The following is a 6,000-nucleotide window of genomic DNA, read 5'->3' on the forward strand; positions in this document are numbered from 1 at the left end:
TTTGTCTCCCTGGTGTCTAAGCTCTGTCATTCCCCCTCAGTTATTCCTCAATAAAACTCCCTACAAGTGACTGGATTCAGTGTATAGTGGAAGTGTGTCAGGAGCTTTTCAAAATCTTTTCTCCAAAGAAACGCTAAAATGGACTTTTACTTTGAAAGGGCATACTGTAAGTGCTTTCGTACTGTGTTTACCTTTACCTGAACCGTGTGGAAACAGAGCGCTTCATAAAGAGTAGAAGTTCGGGGAACACCTTCATTAAACAGACGTGTTTTAGCTTGTGGCCTTCATTTGGTTAATCAAGAAACGGATTTCAAACATTTTCTACCGACGTGGACATAAATATTTGCTACAAGAAGGTAAATATGGCTCTGTATTTATTATTTTCCTGTCTAGATGGACAAATAACTGCTCATGGTGCAAATAAAAAATAGAAGAGACCATAAATTTTAAAATTCTCCGTGTGTGAGATGCAGCCCTAACACTGGCTGCCAGTCTGAAACAGCGGTTACTGCATAGGAACGGTGAGGAGCGCTGCAGAAACTGTGATGTCACACTGTCAGCATTGACCAAGACGTGGCAGTGTCCAGGTGAGTTTTTAAACTCAGATGTATTCAAAGTGAAGATATCTTGTGAGGTTTTCAGTTCAGTATACACATAAGAGATACAAAAACCTATCCAACAAGATGAACTTGTCTGATCATCCAGGGTTCCTTTTAAGAGCAGGCTACTTCTCTTCTGAAGTTGATTTGCTGTTGACAGTTAGAGCGTTCTGATTTTTTTTTGCTGCTTCCACCATGTGTGAGGACGTTAGGAAGTTAAACAGTTTACGTTTTCTAGAATGGACGAATGGTTTCATGTAAAATCTTGTGGTGAGCAGTGAGCCCTGCTGAAAATTGTCATGGTCCACATCCAGTAGAGCACGATAGGGTGGTGCTTCTGGCGTGTACCGGTTATGGATCATGCGTGCACTGTTGAATTATGACTACTGACTAGACAGAGGGATTTTCTGTGTGTAACAGGTTTAGAATGCTGTGCAGATGGACTATGGGGATTTTGAGGCTATGTAAGCCCTGCTTATGGCAAACTGGCAGCCTGGACCACCTCCATGTGCAGTCTGAGTGATCAGACGCTGGTGGACGTGGAGGAGGGGGCAGGGGGCCATAATGTTTTTAAAAAACACAGAGAAAGTGCCTTTTTGGCACATATATGGTGTACAGAAAAAAAATCAAGTTCCATCTTGGGTGTCTGCTAATCCAACGGTTCTCAACTGGTCAGGCATTGGGACCCTTTTATTTTAGATTTTCAACTGCTCAAATTTATTCAATGAAATTTTGCTCACTGAGATCACCAGGAGTCAGTTCCACTGAAAACCACTGAAAATCACTTTTTCCCCCAGAGGCATAGCTTAGATCAAGCCAAAATCTCAAGGCACACAATATCGGTACAAAGTTGCTTCTTTAGGACATGTTATAGTAGTTTAAGGTGGCTGTACTAATTCCTAGCCACACCTAGACTTGCCTCAAAATGCCAAGAATAGTGATGGAGGTCAGGAATGAAAAACACTGCAGAAGCAGAGATGTGGTAGAAGCCATGGGAGAAAACACACAGCCAATGGTGGTGGAGGTTGTGTGGTGATGTCAGAATATGCAAATTAGATGAGTGAATTTACTCCCATCACAAACTTTGGGTCATACTGAAGACTTTTCTCATTTACAGTATGCCTTTATCTCTAACCACTTTCAAGCTACAGCCTTTTGAAATCTTGACATCAAAATTGAATATTTTCTTGAAAAAACTCTGGTGCCCAAAGGGTTAAGTCTCGTCTTAGGCACCACAAGCTGGAGCTGGCCCTCGGACCTCAAAGCGCGCGCTGGTGTATAAATTTGGATGAGGTCCGAGATGTACTGTGGGGCCTGTCCATTCAAAGCTGGTGGGTCAACAGAGGCAACAATAGGCAGGAAATGGCGAAGTGACAAAAGCAGGCAGAAAAAAGTGGTGGAAAGAGTTTAAAATGGACACAAATGGGTTTTAAGTAGCAAAAGTGTGATAAAATTGACAACACTTAAAAGTAAAGAATATTCTTATTTTTTTAGGGCTTCTGGTGGCCCCTCTCAGTGTCTCCCAATGTTGAGAACCACTTCCTTAGACATCCCACCTCAAAATTGAGAAATATCCCTTAGTTTAAGGTGTAAACAAGATTTACTTTGTGGTGCTGATACAACTCTGTAAATGTAGAGGAACAAATCTTTTTATAGATATATGCCATGTTTGCCACACTAGATGTGTAAACCAGTTACAGCTCTGTTCAGGCCAGTGTTTCAAAATAAGACGAAGGAGGAGTTGTTGTTGCTCCTCTCGTTAAACTTTTCTGAGATTCTGTGCAGGCACAGACTTGTTTGGAACAAGAACAACAATGTGCTCATAAAATGTTGGTTCTCTGGAAAATATAGAGATAAAGTCAGTGTGTCGTAGAGTTAGAGAAAAACTACAGCCATCTTTCACCGTCTCTGTTTTTGCATGCAGAGATCAACCTGTACAGTGTTTATAGAAGGATGTAACTTTAGTTTAAAGATGAGATTAATTCAGTGATGATGTGTAGAACAGTTCAGATGTTTAGCATTGTGTGCATGCTTTGGAAGTGCCTGACTTGAACCCTTCAAAATAAAACCTTAGGTATGTTGATTTAAAGGGGGATTGCACAAAATAAACAAGCACCTTATTTGACTGGTGTTTATGTCATGAAATCATCAGGTGCACTTCAAATAAAAAAGATACTAAGGTAATTTTAAACTTGAGACTTTAGAAAGTTTATATTTATTGTCATCTAATGCTGCTTTGGTTGTATCCATGCACTTTGTGGTATAATTTCATTCTGATTCATGATAAGGCTGCAATTGTATGCTGCCATATTTTCATCAACATTGATTTTGGTGATGAAGGAGCCAAAGATTTATCAGAATCATAAAATACAGACATAACAGATGTGTTTATAACATCTCATTCAAAGCATCTGTTCACTGTAAATAGCCTTTCTCTCAGAGAGAGAAATATATTTGTGTAACATTTATGTAGTTTTGTCTTGATTTTTAGTGTTGCTTTGATTTGTTGTGAGGAAATGTAAAGAAATAAAAATGTTTTGTGGAATTATGTTTCTACTTTTTGTTTCCGTTCACATAAAAAACTCTTCAATAGACTCTCCCAAACAAAATACGCTTTGAAATAGATGGATATTCCTCTCTTCAGACAGTTTGCTCAAATTTGTTGAAGAAATTTTCTTTTTATTGACGAAACAAGTCCTTTTTTATTTCTACCTTTTTTATGACTAGCTCTTTCTGCACTGACAACACAAAATAACGCTCAGCAATCACCAAAGACAGCAGGTCTGAGAAGTAAAACCAGTAAAACTCTGTTTAAAAGCTCCACAACAAACGTCTAGGAATGTTCCAGGTTATCTGCAGGAGTGAATGCAGAACATTTTTCAACCTCAGACTCACCTGGAACTTTTTCTGCCAACTTCCTGTGAATTTTCTGCTCCACTACATTGAGGCCCCGACCACACGGAGGCAAAATTAATTGCAAAATGATTAAATCGCAATATTGCCTGCTGCAATTTACAAATCACAGAAGGTACACTATTTCTTTAACCTGAAATTTGTGACAATATACCAGTTTAAAACGTTTTTTTGCTGCAGAGACATTATGCATTAAATATCATGCAATCATTCTAGTGGCATATTTTTTGAATAGTGTCCAAGAAAATCAATTTTTCTTCATTTTTGTGTTTTTGTGTTTTTTTCTTTTTTTGTTGTTGTTTTGTTTTTTTGGTTTTTTTTTTGGTTGTTGTTTTGTTTTTTTTGTTTTTTTTTTGTTTTTTTTTTGTTCAATATGAGAATTGTATTGAAATTGTCATTCCCTTTAATACAACAGTTCATGTCCAATTTGCAAAATGAGTCGAAATCATCACAATTAGATATTTTTTCAAAATTGTTCAGCCCTAGTTTAATCTAATGTGTTGGATATAGTATAGAATTAATCATTAATTATTGCTTGGGATGAGGAACCTAAGAAATAATCGTATATTAAATTGCAATATTGGGTAAAAAATTGCAATTAGTTTATTGTCCCAAATCGTTCAGCCCTACAGCCAAAGCTCCCATTGCAAAATAGTGCAAAACACAGAGGCTTTCTGGGAAATGCATTGTTGTGTAAAATTGAGCCAGCATCCCTCTGTATTGCCGAGCTTCTCCAAGCAAATCATATTTAAATGGGCAACACACACTAAAATCACGAAGGCTTATAGCACTACCAGCTAAGTACCCTATACCAGGGGTGCTCAACCTTTTCAGCCCGCGACCCCCAAAATAAAGGTGCCCAAGACCGGGGACCCCCACTGGACCTAAGGGTGGCTGAACACAGCCATGAACATTCAAGAATCGTCATGTGGAGACAACACCGCCGGGGGGGGGGGGGGGGCTGCCAAACTGGAGGCCAGCAAAATCCTGGTCCATTGTAAAGTTAAGCTGTGGTATTTCAAATCAATCAAAATACATTAGAAATGGCTAAAATGATGGCAAGGAAATGCTGGGAAAGGTGGTGAAATTAGAGTTAAAAGTAGCAAAAATGGGTTAGAAGTGCCAAAAATTGTATAAACATGGCAAAAATATAACAAAAACGGCAAAAAATGGTTAAAGTGGCAAAAACTGGCTTATTAGGTGGTAAAAGGGGGTTAAAAAGAAACTGTGTCAAAGTAGCAAAAATTGGTGGAAATTTGGTGAAATGGGATGAAAAATTGATATAAACTGTCAACAAAGGTTAGCTGAGGCAGAAATAGGCAGAAATGAATTAAACTGGCAATAATAGGCAGAAATGAATTAAACTGGCAATAATAGGCATATTAAATTGTGAAATGTGACATAAAAAGTGGTAAAAGGGGTTAATAGTGTCAATAATGTGTCAACAGAGCCAACAATAGGCAGAGAGTGGCAAGATTTGGTTTAGAAGTGGTGAAAACGGACAGAAAAAAGTGGTGGGAAGGGTTTAAAATGAACAAAAAATTGATTTTCAGTGGAAAAAATTTGTTAAAGTTGGCAAAAGTGGTGGGAAAAAATAATGACAATGGGTTGAAATCTGGCAAAACTGGTGTAAAGGGGAAACAGTGAAAATTTAAAAATATTCCTAGTTTTATTAAGGCATCTGGAGACCCCTCTCAGTGTCTCGCGACCCCCAATGGGGTCCTGACCCCACCATTGAGAACCCCTGCCTTATACAACCCAACTTGAAAAATACAGAATATCCCTTTAAGCAAGGATTTAAAGTTTTCTTTTGACTAGAGGCGTCAAACTCATCAACAGCAGGGGCCAGATACTGAACTTAGGTCTAACCTGAGAACCTAACAGGGTCAACGTTTAACCATGAACTTTCAACCTCATTTCACCAGTGATGAATTATGGGTAAAAAAAGCTTAGCACTGATGATAATTGGCTCTTAGGAAAAATAAATCTGAGCGTAAAGCTAAATGTATTAGTTTTAAAGGTCAAAACACAAAATTAACAGTTAAAATAATGTTTTTTAAGGCAAATATATGAAATAGGAAGATGCTATAAGGTTTAAAAGGTCAAAATACGAGATAAAATGTGAAATAATGAGCAGAAAAGGTCACTTTAAATAAAAAAGTGAACCTAAAAGGTCAAAATAGGAGATACAAAGTCAAAATCATAATTGTAGGATGCAAAATTGAAAATTTGAAAAGAAAACACAAAGTAATTTCTTTTTCCACATTCCTGACTTTGTATTTAACTATTTTACTCTTCACTTTTTCAGATTTTCATGACTCACGGCTATTTTAAATCACCATTAAGTCTACATTTTTATACTGGATGAAATCTGCTGACCTCATACTGGTGGGCCAGTTGTAATAAAAATATGATGTGATCTTGCAGGCAGATAACTGTACCATGGGCCAGATTTGGCCCCTGGGCCTTGAGTTTGACACCCCTGCCA

This window comes from Cheilinus undulatus, linkage group 4, assembly GCF_018320785.1.
Source record: "Cheilinus undulatus linkage group 4, ASM1832078v1, whole genome shotgun sequence".
Taxonomy (NCBI): Eukaryota; Metazoa; Chordata; class Actinopteri; order Labriformes; family Labridae; genus Cheilinus; species Cheilinus undulatus.